Below are 16,635 nucleotides of genomic sequence, written 5' to 3'. Positions count from 1 at the left end.
GCCTATATAGAGAATTTAAAGGTGATAAACTCATATTGATATTTCTGAAATCATCCTTACACACTAAATCCATTTAATAACATCAGACCAAAATAAAAATATGCACAACATAGCTACTTAGATTAGTTTAACTCTTCACCCAAATACTAGTGTTCTCTTATCTTTGAGAACTTTAATCTCCCCCAGGAGACTTCAGCATGTAGTCACTTTAATAACAGATATTTTAAAGTGGTTATCTGCAAGCAGATGCTAGAATAGAATGCTAATTTTATAAGAAAGGGCCTGTGAGTTTTAGAAACTATTAAAGAATGGATGAAGAAGCTAGGCTCAGTCTAGCTGGTTACCTGAGTTCACTCCAATTTTCTAGTTATGTTTGAATATAAAGATCTCCTTGTGATTAATATTATGGTGCTGTAATCATAATTTCCAAATTACTAGCATTCAATCACACCATCTGTATTAACTCTGAAATGAGGGTCCATAAAAGACAAACTGCAGGCTCATCTTGCATGTGGCATTTACAATACAGCACTTGAGTGATGCATCTTGACCGAAATAATACATTTATAATGTTCCATAAAAAGCACTAGGCAGTAAGGCCAACAACTTTTAAAGGTAACTTATACTAACTCTTGCAGTAAACAAGCTTTCAAACAGTTCATCTAATATGTGCCTTACATGTGAAGGGAGGATAGTGAAGATGAGAATAACAGAAATGCACTTTCTAGAGTGTCCCCTGGATATAGTAGACCCATGCCTTTTACGGTTTCTAAAAGGCAAAATATAAAGTCTGCACAGGAAGGGGTGATTTCAGATACTAGACCATTCAAAATTTTCAGAAAGCAGCAGCTAAGCATCACATGATTATATAATATTGTAACTGTTTACAGGGGGAACCCAGAAATTTTATAAATTTGGAAGTATAACACTCTCAGAAGACCTAAGTCTGGGTATGCAATGGGGATACTGGTCAGTGGTCTGCAGGAGAGAGTTTCTATATTTTCTCAGAAAAGCCTTTACAGACATGATTGCACATACCGTGTTCCCCTGGTCAAGAACTGTTCTATAACTGAGTGGTGTCATGTCATCATGAGGCAGAACTTTATCATAGGGAAGATTTCATTCACAGTAGGGGGAACACAAACAGAGTGGAAAAAACAGTTCACACTGACTGAAGAACTGTCGTAGATCTCTTAAACTACTCTCACAAGAACTGAGGACTTTAGTTACACAAGGGATCCAGCATGATTCCATCTGGATCCTCTTCTGTACTGATTTAATGTCCTAATAGGATGCGTGATGCCTGCAGGAGTAAAACAAAGGCCCACTTTGAGCATCTAATCAAAAAAGGCTTCCTTGAGTCAATTACAGAAAATTTACTAGCACATACTACATGAATCCTCTTCTAGAATGTTGCTATATCTTTGCAAGTTTTGCTATGTTGGCTTTAAAAAGCCCACAGGCATAATGTCTTTGAGCAGTACAAAGAGGTTAATAGGATTTAGAACTAGTCATACCTGGGTTCAGATCCTTAATCTGCTCACACTTATTAGCTGTGAGTGTGACAACAGACTTAAGTCTCCAGAATTCATTCTCTATATCTCAGTAAGCATGATAATGGTATTTGCTGGTGAGGCTGGAAGGAAATAAAAGATATAATATGATGCAGAAGCAAATGGCATGGTACCTAAAGAATTAAAGCTACTTATAAAGCCAATATAAGTTAACAGTTCAAAGCTGTGATAGAAAACTGTGATGCTGTCCAAGGGATTATTATCATATTGCCTTAGCTGTTCTATATGGAGAATATCCAAAAATTACTAAACAAAATTATTATCTTGAAGTTGCACCTAATTTGGACATGAAAACAAAAGCAGTAGTGTCTAGCACACATGTCTACATTAGGCATAATTTATGAAATTAAACTGAAATAATCATCAATAATTCAACTGAATTTTTTCAGTATTAAAAGCAAATAGGGATATATATACATATATATGTGTGTGTGTGTATATATATGTGTGTGTGTGTGTGTGTGTATTTACATCATTGTTCATTTTTGTAGTTTGATTTCTCTCTCAGATGTAAGCGCTGTAGAATTCCCACCACCAAGTCACCCATGAAGACCATTATGTTCTCTTGTGCTCTTTCTGCTCTATTTTGACATCTCTTCCCCTCGCTGAGTGTCTCTTATTTATAGTTGCCTAGTAATCCGTCCATCTGTCCATTCGTCCTTCCGTCTGTCCGTCCTGCCTGCCTGCCTGCCTGCCTGCCTCATTCCGCCCCTCCCTTCCTCCCTCTCTCTCTCTTTCTTTTTTCCTGATCTCCTATTCCTGATCTCCTATTTGGTCCCCCTATATTCCTCCTATATTGGCAAGGGGATGAAGAAACAGGAACTCTCCTACACTGCTGGTGGGCATCTAAACTGGTCCAGCCGCTATGGAGAACTGTGTGGGGGTTCCTCAAACTACTAAAAATGGAGCTACCATATGAACCAGCAATTCAAGTCCTAGGAATCAACCCACAGAACACAAAAACATAAATTGAAAAGGAACCCTGCACCCTTATGTTTATTGTAGCACTATTTATAATAGTTAAGATAATATAATATAATAATAATATAATATAATAATAATATTATAATAAGATAATATAATATAATAGTTAAGATATAAATAAACTAGATGCCCAAAAACAGATGACTGAGTCAAGAAGATATAGTATATATACATAATGGAATACTATTCAGCATTCAAAAAGATAAATTCATGCCATTTGCAGCAACATGGATGGAGCTGGAAGGGATTTTGCTCAGTGAATAAGAGGTATTCTGAGGTTTTCCATGATATCATATTGGTTTTCTATTGCTATGTAACAAATTATCACATTTCAGGGCTTAAAATGCGAACACTTTTTATTTTAGTCTTTGAATCAGAAATCCAGGTATAGTTATTTTAGAGATCTAAAATATCACTTAGAATATGGTATAACTCAGCAAACTCTTTAATGTTACTGTCACCGTGTATACTACAAAGTAGAAAACATAAAGGTAATGTGAAGTTTTGTACTTGGTCTCAGCTAACACTACACACAGGACACTAAGGGAATTAGCCAGCCAGTACCACAGGACAAGTCACTCTGACCACTCTCCTATGGACACTCTGTAAGGCCTGTGGGGTAGACAGACTGCCTCAGTGTACTCGGTAGTTTCTAAAAACACATTATTTCATTTCAGGCAGAATCTGCCACAGCAGCATAATTACTTAGGCTTGAAAAAGTTATAAGAAGAGTGAAAAACTTGCATTAAGGAAGGATCTTTACCTAGGTAATTTTGTATATCTCTGCCTTAGTCCTTGTGAATCTGTAGTACCATCAGGCATCTTTGTAGAAGGATTTTGTACAACTTAAATTTGACCCATATATATCCTCACTTAATGAAAGAAGGGGGAATTTGAGTAAAATGTTCCCTAAGGAATTCATAATTTATAAGGTTTGGACTTAAATTTTTCTGATAATTTTGTATTTCAAAAACGTATCAATGGATACCCAAAATCATATAAGTTATAGGAAGTTCTTATATCAAGTAAACTTTATTTAAGTAAGTGTGAAGATACTATGCACTCTTTTTAAAAGCATACCTCAAAAGTTTCTTTGCTATGTCTCAGCTCACCTCAGTTTGTACTTAATTTCCTATCTTCAACATTAAATTCATTGTTTATTTTTTAATGTCCTTGTAAAAATGTGTTTTTCATTAGATGTAAACTCTTCTTTCTGTGCCTCTTTTTATTGCCTAATACAGTCTACAATACCTAAATGAGTTCAATTGTCAATTGGCCACAACACTTTGAATTATCACACCAGGTTTTCTCATTCATGAGTTATGACTTGATTGTAAGTTGACTTATTGCGTAGGACACCAGAACCTCATGTAGAAAATTACTGATCAAATTTATGCAGCTTCCAAAATGCCCAATTAATTCTCAACATGTAACTCACTCCTGGAAGAATCTATCTTATTAAATTTATGTTTGTTCAGATTAAAATATTGTTTTAAAATAAAGGATGTTGCATAATCAGAATCTCTTAGTTCTCCAGATGAGACAACCCAAATGTGACTGTATAAGCTTAGTAATATTTCTCTAAGGTATTTTATAGTACTCAAAGTACTTCTAGACTTGCTCTATCTAACAGTCCTGAGCCAGCTTCTCTTACTTTATCTGACCATATGAAAAACAGTGACTTAGAGAAATAAAGTGATTTTTCTAAGGTCACCTCACAATTCAGAGGAAAAGGTGGCATCTGTTTCTATGCACTTTCTAATATCCCACCCTACCTGTCTCCCATCAATAATTTTTATGATTTCATATACTCCGCATGAGCCTACACATTCACACATAGTTTAGTTATAGGCTAATGGAATATCATTATTTTAAAACTCTTTTATGGCAAGAAAACCACCTGCCTCTCCTTCACATATTTCTTCCACTACAGCAGCAACTTTCCCAAGGTAAATATGCATTTAATGATGCCCAACTGAACAGGGTGATGGAGCTGGTGGGAGGAGAGAGAGGGACTCTTTTGCCAGTTTTAAGGACACTCTTCATTACCTCTTTTCTTCAGTCCATTACTTACACCTTAGGATTTGAGAAAACAAATCAGCACAGCTCGCCATCAGCCAGCATGTTTATAAATGAGCAGAAAGGGGATGGAGTCACTGCCCTTCAGCGCCCTAAAGATGAAAATGTAGACTGAGTGGGGAAGCAGTACTCGGTCTCTCACAGGCTGATATCCCATCTTTATTAACAATGATTATAAAAGGATGTGACCAATGACATTTCAACAGAATTCATTTGAATTTGCCTCATGCAGAACTGTCAGCCAGTATCTGCCAATAAAGTGAAAAGTAAGTGACAGTCAAACGGGGGGCATGAGTTGGTGGGGCTTCAGGGCTAGAGACTGACAAGCAGTTATTTTGACCAGTCATCTGAGTTGTGACATCTTAAAAATGGATTTTTTTGTTATTTTTCTTTAATTCTTAATAAACAGGGAAAAATAAAAACAATGATAAAGACTTCTCGACAAATTATCAGTTGCAAGGAAAGGCACACATTAAGCAATAATATGGCAAAGAAACCCAAGTAGGAGGTTTCTGTGCAGGATAACAAGTTAATTGGACCCCAAAATATAAAGTTGACTTTTTTCTCCTGAGTCACTGCAGAACAATATCCATCAAGAGAAACTAATTTTAACATAGTTCAACTGATAAATCACTTGAGTTCCCTGCGTAGCATTTTCTCATTCTTACGTACTTCAGTGGGTTTCCCTGAACAATAAGTAATACAGAATATACCTTTTAGGTGCATTCGTTTCCCCTTCTGTTACAGTACTTCTTCAGGAATTAACACAAATTCCTTGGGTGTCCAGTCATATGCTCCAAGCACACCTATTCTTTCTTGCTAGATGTTCACGCTACAACAATGACTGAGATGACTTTCCTGCTTCACTTTAAAGACTTTAGTGTAAATGACATCCAAGACTCACACAAGCCCATCAAAGTAATCAGAAATGAATCCAACTGTAGAATGAATGCAACTGTAGCCACAGATCTTTGAACTGTTGGGTAAGCAGGGTGCTGGCGTCAAGTCAGGGGTATTTAGCCAGCCCATCAATGCACAGTGGTTTAGAGGGGGCACACAAATCTGAAAGGCAAGATTTTGAATTGTGTCTACAGTTTAGATTCGGACATATGAAAACAGATTGATGGAGTCAGGGGAGCTTCAACTAGTGAAGGCAGCCACCAAGAGGAACAAAGAGGCTCCTTTCCTGTGGGTGAAAAAGAAATCTGATAGAATGGACCAGAGTCAGTTGAGTTCTAACACAAAGTAAAGGAATGTGTACCAAGGCCCCAAATTAGGTTTTTCTGCGAAAGTACCTGCGCACTCTCAGAAAGAGAAAGAGAACGCTAGTGGACATGAAAATGTGAACAGCAATACTGGAAGGCCAGCTTCTCAGGAAACTTGATACAAGGAAAGGAAAGATTTGCTTTCCGTTACTGTTTAATCTGTTTACGGTTTCCTTTATTTTATTTGTGGGTGGGGGGAAGAAAAGGATAATTACTTAAGCTTCATGGACAAATTTTCTCCTAAAAATCTCTGCTATGACAGCTCAAGTTTATTCAGATAGGCCCATTGGGTCCTAAAAATCAGCTGAGGTCTCCCTCATAAAACCCACACATTGGGCCCTCCCTGGTGGCCCAATGGGGTAAAGCACAGCACACAAGCTAACTGCAGCTGCTACAGTTCCAGTTAGACCTCCTGCCTGGGAGATGACCCACGTGGTGCAACAGACCTCTCCTATCTTTCCTGTTGCTCCCCTCAGCAGTGTACTTCCTCTATCTGCCTTTTCTTCTTCCCACTCTGTCTCTGATGAATCCTGTCACGGGCCCTACACCTCTGACCTGCAACCCAGTTTTGTATGCAAAAATAAATAAATCTTAAAAAATATATTCATACTTCACACACACACACACACACACACACACACATATGCCTTGTCCCTACACATATCTGTTATCTTTTTAACAAGGTATAAGAATAAGAGAGACAAAGGAGTTTTTAAACTTGGTGTCAAGACAGGCCTCCCACTCAGACCCACTCCAGCTTAGATAAAGTCGCCTGGCACTAGCGTCCTATAGAAAGTAAGCAAAATAACCGGACAGCATAACCAGGCAGCGCTCAGCATTCAGGAGTCAGCATGGACCGTGACAGGTTTCAAGTAACACTGTGTGTGCCTTTTCGATAAAGTTTGTATCAAGTTTGTAATGAAACCCAGCGTGTTACTCACCCACTGGCTTCCTGGTAGGTTTTATAGATGTGGCTGTGGAATGGTGTTATATGGCAGATACTTTTAAAACTTTCAGAGTCTGCCTCAGGACTCGGTGATGAGCTGTCCGTGTGGGCCAGAGATGATTCACAGCACTGGCAAGACAAGATAGCAATGAATACTAACTAGTAATGGGGGAAATTTCAGACTCGAATCTCCACTCCGTGGGTCAAAAGGGCTCCTCCTGGAGATTCAGGAGCAAGCTGGCAATAGGGAAGCAGAGGTACATGATCAGTGCCAAGGTTAATGGTAGAGAGGAACTTAGAGAGAGCTCAATCCAGCGGAGGATAAGAGTTGGAAAGGACACAACCACTTTTCTCTGAATTTTAATAACCATGTAAAACAAATTCTGAACAAACAAGAGAAGAAATACTAGAATTCCTACTGTTCACACGAATGAGAGCAGGAAGTGTGAGGCATGAAATATTTCCGATAAGGTAACCCTTAAGGTATAAAACCAGGGTGCTCCAACTACATCCTTAATGACATCCAGATGCTCTGGTGGCAAGAGAATGAAATTGATCACATACAGTTGTATCTCCATAAACAGAATTAGATGTCATTCTACCTGCCTGCTTTAAAAATTGCTTTTATGTATATCTTTCTTATTGTGTATGAAGGCACACTGCAATCCCTGTTGCATTTTGGAATGGAGAAAAAGCAATTCCAAAATAGCCTTCAGGAGCGTTTTGGCAATGGCTTTGAAGTCCTCTAAATCCCCTTCCCAAATATGGCAGTGAAAAATAAAGGTGTATTAATAATCCTGGTAACACAAACTAAAATTCACTCACCTTCAATGTCAGTGAACGTCCTGACAAGTGGGAAATATTTTCAGCATTCAGATTAGAGAAATAACTTCAGTGCTCTATGTCAGTGACCTTAGTTTAATTTTGTTTTAAAATTATTTTATACAGGAAATATTCTGAAACTTTAAAGTCATTGTATGGAAATGTAGTGACTGAATTCATTCTAGATCAAAGTATATTTTAGGAATAGTTCTTTTCAAGTCAGAAAAATCAATTCAAATAATATTTCAACAAAAGTTCATGAATGTTCTTTATACTAATGTCCAGAGCTACTAAAACACCGATGGGTAAGCTACAAGAGACTGTTAATACAATATTCTATCTGTCCATTTGTCTACCTTTAGAACTACTGCATTCAACTTTTTTTTTTTTGATTTATTTATTTATACATACACAATGGGGGTACAGGCCAGAGGTACAAGGGGTGAAAGGACTCTCCAGAGGCAGAGAGGGGAGCAGAACAGGACGATATACTGAGATACACTGCTGAAGGGAGCAGCGGGCAGGTCAGGAGAGGTCTGCTGCACCATGTGAGTCACCTTCTAAGCAGGGGATTGAACTCATGCTGCAGTAGCTGGATAGCTTCATAGTACTGTGCTTTAACCCACTGCACCACCAGGGAGGGCCTACATTCAACATTTGTACACAAAGCAGTAAGTACTGAATCTTTGCATTAGTATTCCTAGATTATATGCAGTGGGTGGGTGGAAGGATGTCTCACACAAGTATTTTGAAGTGCAGTTCAGTAACACTGGCCCATGGCCAACCAAATAATTAAAATCACTGTAAAATATGGAAAATATCTTTCATCAGTTCCTCCATACCCACCTCATTGAATTCAATAATTTCCACACAAACAAATCGTTTACCAATACCATGTATGCATTATCTAGACCAAGATGTACAACAAAACATTATTTATAAATAAATTTGCTTAAAATAATGCTAATGAGGCAAAAAAAGGGGGGGTGTTCTCACTATGTAGAAATGATATTTATAGAAAGAAATACCTGTCCTATAATTTTTGTCCTGGTTAGTTTGTCCCTCTATACCAAGCAACAATTTGTACAGTGATTGAGGTAAATTCAAGTTTGCTTCATTAATTTAATAAATATTAATTAAAAACATTTCTGATGGCAAATTTTAAAAGGAGGTAATATAGGGGACAGAATTCAAAGTGCTGGTGGATTAATTTCAACTAGGGTGGTAAAGAAAAGTTTCCTATGTAACATGGACACTTAAGATCCAAGTGTAAAGGTGAAAACAGTAACGATGAGACGATCTGGCAAAAGAGAACACCAGGAAGAGGGGAAAGTCAACGGAAAACTTTAAAATAGAAGCATGCCTGTTATGTAAAGAGCAAGACACCAGTTTGGCTGCTATCAAGGCATGTGGGAAGGCAGTTTTTAGAAGAAGCAAGAGATGTAACCAGAGGTCAGATTATGTAAAGTCCGACAGATCATCACAAGTCACTTTTGCTTTTAACCTGGATGAAATGGAAACTACAGCTGGTTTGAGCAAATAGAGACATGACTGGACAAATCTTTCCAATAATCACTCCCGCTACTGTGCTGAGAATAGGTTATAAGGGGCAGGGGACAGAGGGGCAAGTCAGGAGAGAGATCATAATATCTGGGATTGGCATGTGATGTCAGATGTAAGTAAAAGTGATCAAATTCTGCATCTACTTAAAAAGAGTGAACAGAATGTTCGGATGTTAAGTAATAGAATGCTGCATTATAAGCTAATAAATTCTTATTAAAAAGTGCATATATGCATACATATATATAAACGTTTGTATATATGATAGATATACTGATTATTATAACCACTCTTCTTCTCCCGCTGTCAATAAGTATTCTATGTGATACAGGAGGGAGGTCAGAGTTCCAAAAAATTAAGAAAACTCCTCAAAAGAATAAAGTTCTTTTGTGTCCAAATCTACTTTTAGAAAATTCATGTGGTCATGAGGAAATGAAACACTTTAACCTTAGATACTAGTTGCACTCGGCCCTTGAGTATTGAAATAGTAAATGAAAATGTATCACAGCTATTGCTATCTTCATTTAGTAATATTAATAGCTATGGTCTCGATTTTTTAATTGAAGTGTTCTTGCTCCCAAGGATACAATAGATTCCTAATTGATCCATTTTTCAGGTTATGCACTTCTGCTCTCTTTGATATTATCTTTTAATAGCTAAAACTGTTCTACATCTCCCCCTTGAGAATATCCAAATCTTGCCTCTCATTAAAAAGGCTTTGGTAGTCTTCCTGGAATCTTGATCTTGTAGAAGAAAATAAAAACTTATAAAGGAGACATGATTTTGATGAAATGAAGAGCAGATGTTTTTGGGTATCTATTTTCGATATAAGATTTGTAATGTGTATTGAAAATCCCAAAGACAAACTCATATGGCATAATTGAATAATGTTCACAGAAAAATGACTATATACTTTCCTTAATAGCAATTCTTTTAGAATGAAATTAATAGGCAAATAGGACACCATTAAAAAGCAATGAACATATGAAATTTGAGTGCCAGCTAGCATGTTAAGTTAGATGTGGCATAGACTTTTAAGGTTTGTTATATTTGACACATAGAAAACACAATTTAAACCTGTGCAAGCAACTTTGTTTGCACAGATGAAAGCCCAAATAGCTTAAACACCAAGGAATAAGATATAATCCCAAAAGCTTAAACAATAAGGAATAAGATCTTCTGTAGCCTGAACTACTAACAGGAAACAATGAAACTTAAAATATTCATGAAAATTAGGTTGAAAACATTTCAGTTATAACATATAATTGGGAGGCTTTTATATTGTAGAAGCTGAAAGTCCTCTATAATAGCTTTAATGGGATACTAGAAAACCAGATAATATAGAGAACAGAAAGTAGCTTCATATCAGTAACACCAACCAGTGTTTGTGGAATGTAGAGTAACTAAATTGAGAACAAGATAAAGAGAAGCTTAAAAACTGACCCTTGAACGCTGACCACAGAAATGATGCATCCGGAATAGGGAAGGGTAGGGAGAGATGGGCACAGAGAGTGAGGAAATCTCATGCAGGGGACACCTGATGGGGGTATCCAAATATTAGCTCAATTAAAAAATTATTAACTAAAATAAATAAAAATATTAAATTTCAAAAAATAAAATATTGATTTGAGCTCATAAAAATGTTATTTTTGTGTTCAAAATGTCTTAAAATTAAAAGGTGAGGACATTTTTTTAAAGATGTATTTATTTATGCATACAGAAGTGGGGTACAGACCAGAGGCTTCACCTGAGACAGAGTGGGGAGTAGAACAGGCAGATCAACAAAGTACACTGGTGAGGGAGCTGAGGGCGGGTCAGGAGAGGTCTGCCACACCATGTGGGTCAGCTCCGGGACGGGTGTCAACGCATGCTGAAATGGCCTTAGCTTCTTAGTGCTGTGCTTTAACCCTCTGCGCCACAGAGGGGGCTAGAGGATAATATTTGTGTGTGTGTGTGAACAAACTTTAAAAATAATATAATAGTTTATTTTCCCATCACTTTGTGCCTTTTTCCATCACAATTATAATCCCTGTGGGCTTCCCATCACCAGGTCACCCATGTGCAATCACCATAGTCCGGTGCTTTTCCCTCCTACCACTCTTCTTTGATCCCATTCCCCACTCCACCCCATAAAATGTCTCTGGTATACAGCTGTTCATTATTATTGTTATTTTCTTTCCTGGTCTGTTATACTCCTGCTATGAGTGAAACCATCCAGCATTTTTCCTTTTCTTTCTGGCTTATTTCACTAAGCACGATCCCTTCCAGCTCCAGCCATGTTGCTGCAAAAAGCATGTGTTTATTTTTTTTGGTTGCTGAGTAATAGTCCATTGAGTATATGTACCACCTCTTTTTAATTCAGTCATCCACTTTTGGGCATTTGGGTCGATTCCATGTTTTTCCAATTGTAAATAAAGCAGCAATAAGCATGGGGTACAGGTATCTTTTTGAATCAGTGTTTTTGTGTCTTTTGGGTAGACACCTAGGAATGGGATTGCTGAGTCATATGGAAGCTCCATTTTTAGCAGTTTGAGGAACATCCAAATAGTTTTCCATAGTGGTTGTACTAGTTTTCATTCCCACCAGCAGTGCAGGAGAGTTCCTTCTCCAAGGGAATTATTTTTAGCAAATATAAGTGGGAAGAATTAAAACTCTTAATGTGTATAAAGCATATGCAAATGCATAAAAGACAAAATACACAGATAATTTGTAAAAGAGACAGCTAATAAACATAAAAATATTCAGTCTCATTACTGAAAAAATATTGTGCCCTTTGAATTAGGATTTTTTAAGAGCTAAAATAGATAGGATAATACAGAAATTTACTTGTTCAGGACAGACATACACATAATATGATATGCCCATATAAACAAAAAGTTTTAACATACTATTTTAAAAGAAAATCATCTGAAATGTGGGTAGTTTTAAGCATTCAAGTGTCAGAATTATTTATTTTAGAGGAAAAATAATAACCTATATATCCCATAATATGGAAACAGGTAAGAAATTATAGTGTGAAAACATGATTAAACAACTACAATTTTTATTTTCTAAGACTACTAATTAAATGTGAAATATGAAATGCTGCATGTTGCTGAAAATAAATAGATATAAATTTGTATTTACAGTAGAATAGGAAAGACTGGGTTTTTTTGTCTGTTTAGTTTTTCAGATTTTTATTTGTTTGTTTTTCTTAAGGAAAGGCCCAAACAGAAAATAAGAAATTCGTATTTGCTTGAAAAAATAAAAAGTTAGTCAAGCTCCCCAAGAATGTTCATGCGCATGCAGTCATTAGGAAGGGATAAATATAAGAAAGAAAATACAAGAGGTGGGGTCCCACACTGGTGGCCCAGTGGGTTAAAGCACAGCACTAAGAAGCTGAAGCCACTTCAGCATGAGTTAGATGCCCGGCCAGCAGGTGACCACATAGCTGGTAGCCGTCCCCTGACCCGCCTGCTGCAGTGTACTTCGACGATATGCCTGTTCTGCTCCCCACTCTGTCTCTGGTGAAGTCTTTCGCCACCCCTGAGCCTCTGGCCTGTACCCCAGTTCTGTATGCACAAATAAGTAAATCTTAAAAAAAAAAAGAAAATAGGATAGCTGGAATGTTTTTGTAGAGGAATATGGCTTTTAAAGGTGTTTTGTTTGTTTGCTTTTAAAGTCCAGTGTATTTGCTGTTGTTTTGTCCTTAGTTAATTCCCATTCATTATGGCAATAATTGAAGGCTAGATACTCAGAATGAGACCACTTTAGGTACTCAAATAGAAAAGATCAACATCTAGTACATTTTTCCCCAAAGGCCAAAGTATTACAAAATAGTAAAACTATCCAAAACATAACATAACTAGGGCTGAAAGGAGAAGCCAACAAGACATTTATATATTTGATCTACACAGAATCCTTCATCATACATTCTGAAGGACGGTTAAAGGCAACATGTCTGACAATTTTCAGAGACAAAGGAACAGGGTTGAACTACCTTCCCAAGGACACAAACTAAGAAATTTCCTCCTCCAATTCTGACCCCTTTGCTGATATGATTGGAACATGCTGTAGGCAATTCAGGGAGTTTTGTATCAGGCAACACATAGTGATAAAAAAAAGAAACAGGGGTCATGGAGCAAGTTGTAGTAGATGCAGGATGCTGTTTGGTACAGGACACTGCTCAGAGCAAGATCCTGGCCCTTTTCACTGATAGAGAAGGGTGGGTCAAAGCTGAACACTGGACTTTGGGCTTTAGGGAGGGTAAGTAAACAGCCAGCTTCCACTCACTGCTCTAATCTTATTAACAATGCATCCACTGATCAGTCCCTGGGGGGCAAAGCACTATTGCCTGAGGGCAATCAAGAGTCCAGCTCTTGTCTACCTTGAAAGGATCCTGTTGGCTACACCCACAAGTGGGCTTCAGCATAATTCAATTTAATAACATTTTCAGAGGAAGAGTGTACATTTTTCAGGTTAACTTGTTGTAATCTTAGTTCACATTAATGTAAAGAATGTTCATTTCACCTGACCAATGCTGTAAGCTCTATTTTGTAGACTATCTCTACCCCTATAAAAGATCTAAACTATAAAGTACAGATGTGGGCTTTTGCTTCCATCAAAGTAGTTTTATGTTCCTATATAAAACAACCAAAAATGAAAAGATAAAATATTTGAAACAATGATTTTCAAAGTAACACACCTTAGGTAATAAAGTTCAATGATCCCTGAAAAATCAGACACAAACCAGATGAATCCTGTTTACCTAGCTTGAGGGAGCTCAAAGGCTATGAAGCAAGATAGGAGCCAGTCAGACATGGCGTTTCCAAAGGGTTAAGGAGGTGGAAGTTACAGTCTGGGGAAACATAAAGGCAACTGAAATCCCAGAGAGTAGAGATATGTGTAGACACTTTGAGAGCTGCAGAGAATATGGGCTTTAAACAGACAATAGTCTATAAAACTGGAATGAAACTACTCAAGGCCTGAAAAAGAAACATCTGGTGGGAATAAATGGAACAATACCTGGTACCCAAGCAAGGCCAAAAATAGTGTCTGCTCCCACCAGGCCAGGTGGAAAAATTTATCATTCATAGATAATGTAGTCAGGAAAATCTTGTTTCACCAGTGGGGAAAAAACTCTAGACAGAGCACTTCTTCAAATATACCTAACAAATCAGAAAAGCAAGAACTGAAATGACTAAATTTTGTCAAAGTAACTACCCTCCTACACTGCCGTTGGGAATGTAAACTGATCCAACCATTATGGAAAGCTGTGTGGAGGTTCCTCAAATTCCTAAAAATGGAACTACCATATGATCCAGCAATTCCATTCCTAGGAATCTATCCAAATGACACAAAAACATTAATTCAAAAGGATACCTGTGTCATTGTTTATTACAGTACTGTTTATAATAAATAAGATACGGAAACAACCCAAATACCAAAAAATTGATAACTAGATCAAGAAGATGTGGTATATAAACACAATAGAATACTATTCAACAATCAAAAAGATAAATTCATGCCATTGAAAGCAACATGGATGGAGCTAGAAGGAATTAAGCTCAGTGAAATAAGTCAGAAAGAAAAAAGAAAACTATCTGATGCGTTCATGTACAGAAGGACTATAAGGGAACCAGGTAAGGGATCACAGGGGAAAATAGTAACAACAAAAAAAAATGACAGGCAACTATAAATCAGAGACATTTTATAGGGGAAGGGAAAAGAGAGGGGAAGAACAGAAGGAAGAGCACAGAGGACCATGGTGAGGGTGCTTGGGTGAACTGGTGGTGGGAATTGTATGTGGACAACCCCTGAGAGGAGAAAGGAAACACTACAAAAATGAACAATGATGTAAAATATACATATAAATATATTGCAAATGAAAAAATAAAACATCCAGTGACTTGTCTCAAAATTCAATTCAGGACATTTTTAAAAGTTGATTAACTGACTAATATCGCCGATTGTCTAACAGCCTTCTCCAAATGTGACAATGAAATAAGGAAAAGAACAAGCTTTTGTCCGGAATTTGAGCACAGTTGATGGACAAAGGGCGTTGGACCGTAAAATCATACTTCTAACCTAAAACAAAATTGTTTCCTATTTTGTTTTAACATAGGTCATTTAAGCTAGCTTTCTTTTTCTTATAGTGAAAGAAAAATTGGAGAAGAGAGGTAGGAAAAGAAGTCCTATCAAATGATGTTAAGAATATATAATAATAAAAGAAAAAGAAGTCTTATCTCTAAACTTACCTCTAAATTTAAAGGAAGTAAAATGACAATTAAGTGGCCCCAAAAGCTTTATTAGTCTCCTCATATATATCATGGTGCAACACTTCAAAGAAATTATAAAACATATTATATTACATCAATAAATATTTTGGAAAGAATTTATTAAAGTGAGTATTAGAAAATAAAAACATTTTAAAAGTACCAGGAGTTTCTTCATGTGAAAACTGTTTTCTTATGAAAAGATGATTACTGGTTCCTAAAAGATTAATATGAATAATGACATTCTATATTTTGATCTTTTACTCCAATATGTTGAGCTCTTCTATATAATATTGTAATATGCAATTAATTATACCTACTTAATATAATAATCCATTTATTTCTTCCATATAGTTTAAAATATATATAGTTATTTGGCCAAACTAAACTCTTCAGTTCAGTCATCCCTCTATCAGATTCTGAATGTTATTTATCCAAGTTAGTCACTCAATTACTTATTGACAATAGCCACAGAAGCTTTAACTTAGCAAATTGGTATTGTTAATCTCAGTCATTGGGAGGAAAACAGTATCATTACTGTCAAATTACTGACAGCATGGTGTCTGGTCAAATTAAGTAAGTTTGCTGTTTCACAATAAATCAAGTTAATGGTTAGCTTTGCTAATTTAAGTATTAAATTAATCTTTCAATAGTTCAAAAACATCAGTTGAGAGATGAAAATGCACAAAATGATGTAAAAATAAACTATTATATTATTAAAAACAAAAATCAGTTGAAAAGACATAATTTAATAAACATGTACTCAATGGGTTTTCCTAAAATCTTGATCTGAGCAAGTCAAAACAAATTGTGACTGGTGTTACATACATAAAAAGCAGTAACCGTTTTTAATTAAAATATTATTTCAGAATATGTCAATAGAATGTGTATGCAGTTAGAAAACAAGAAGTAAAAAGAACTTAAAACCATATTACATCCCGAAGTACACCAATTTGTTTATTGAGTGTCTACCATATATTAGACATGATGAAAGATGTTGGTAATTAAAAAACAAATTAACATTAACAGGTCACATTTCTACAAGCACAAAACAGGGTGGGGACAATGGTTAGAAACAGGAATTTAGGCCCTCCCTGGTGGCGCAGCGAGTTAAAGCACAGCACTGAGAATCTAAAGCCGCTTGGGCATGA

Source organism: Condylura cristata, unplaced genomic scaffold (genome assembly GCF_000260355.1).
Source record: "Condylura cristata isolate star-nosed mole 26May11 unplaced genomic scaffold, ConCri1.0 scaffold00033, whole genome shotgun sequence".
Taxonomy (NCBI): domain Eukaryota; kingdom Metazoa; phylum Chordata; class Mammalia; order Eulipotyphla; family Talpidae; genus Condylura; species Condylura cristata.
The sequence above is the reverse complement of the archived record's forward strand: the minus strand, read 5'-3'. Positions refer to the sequence as shown.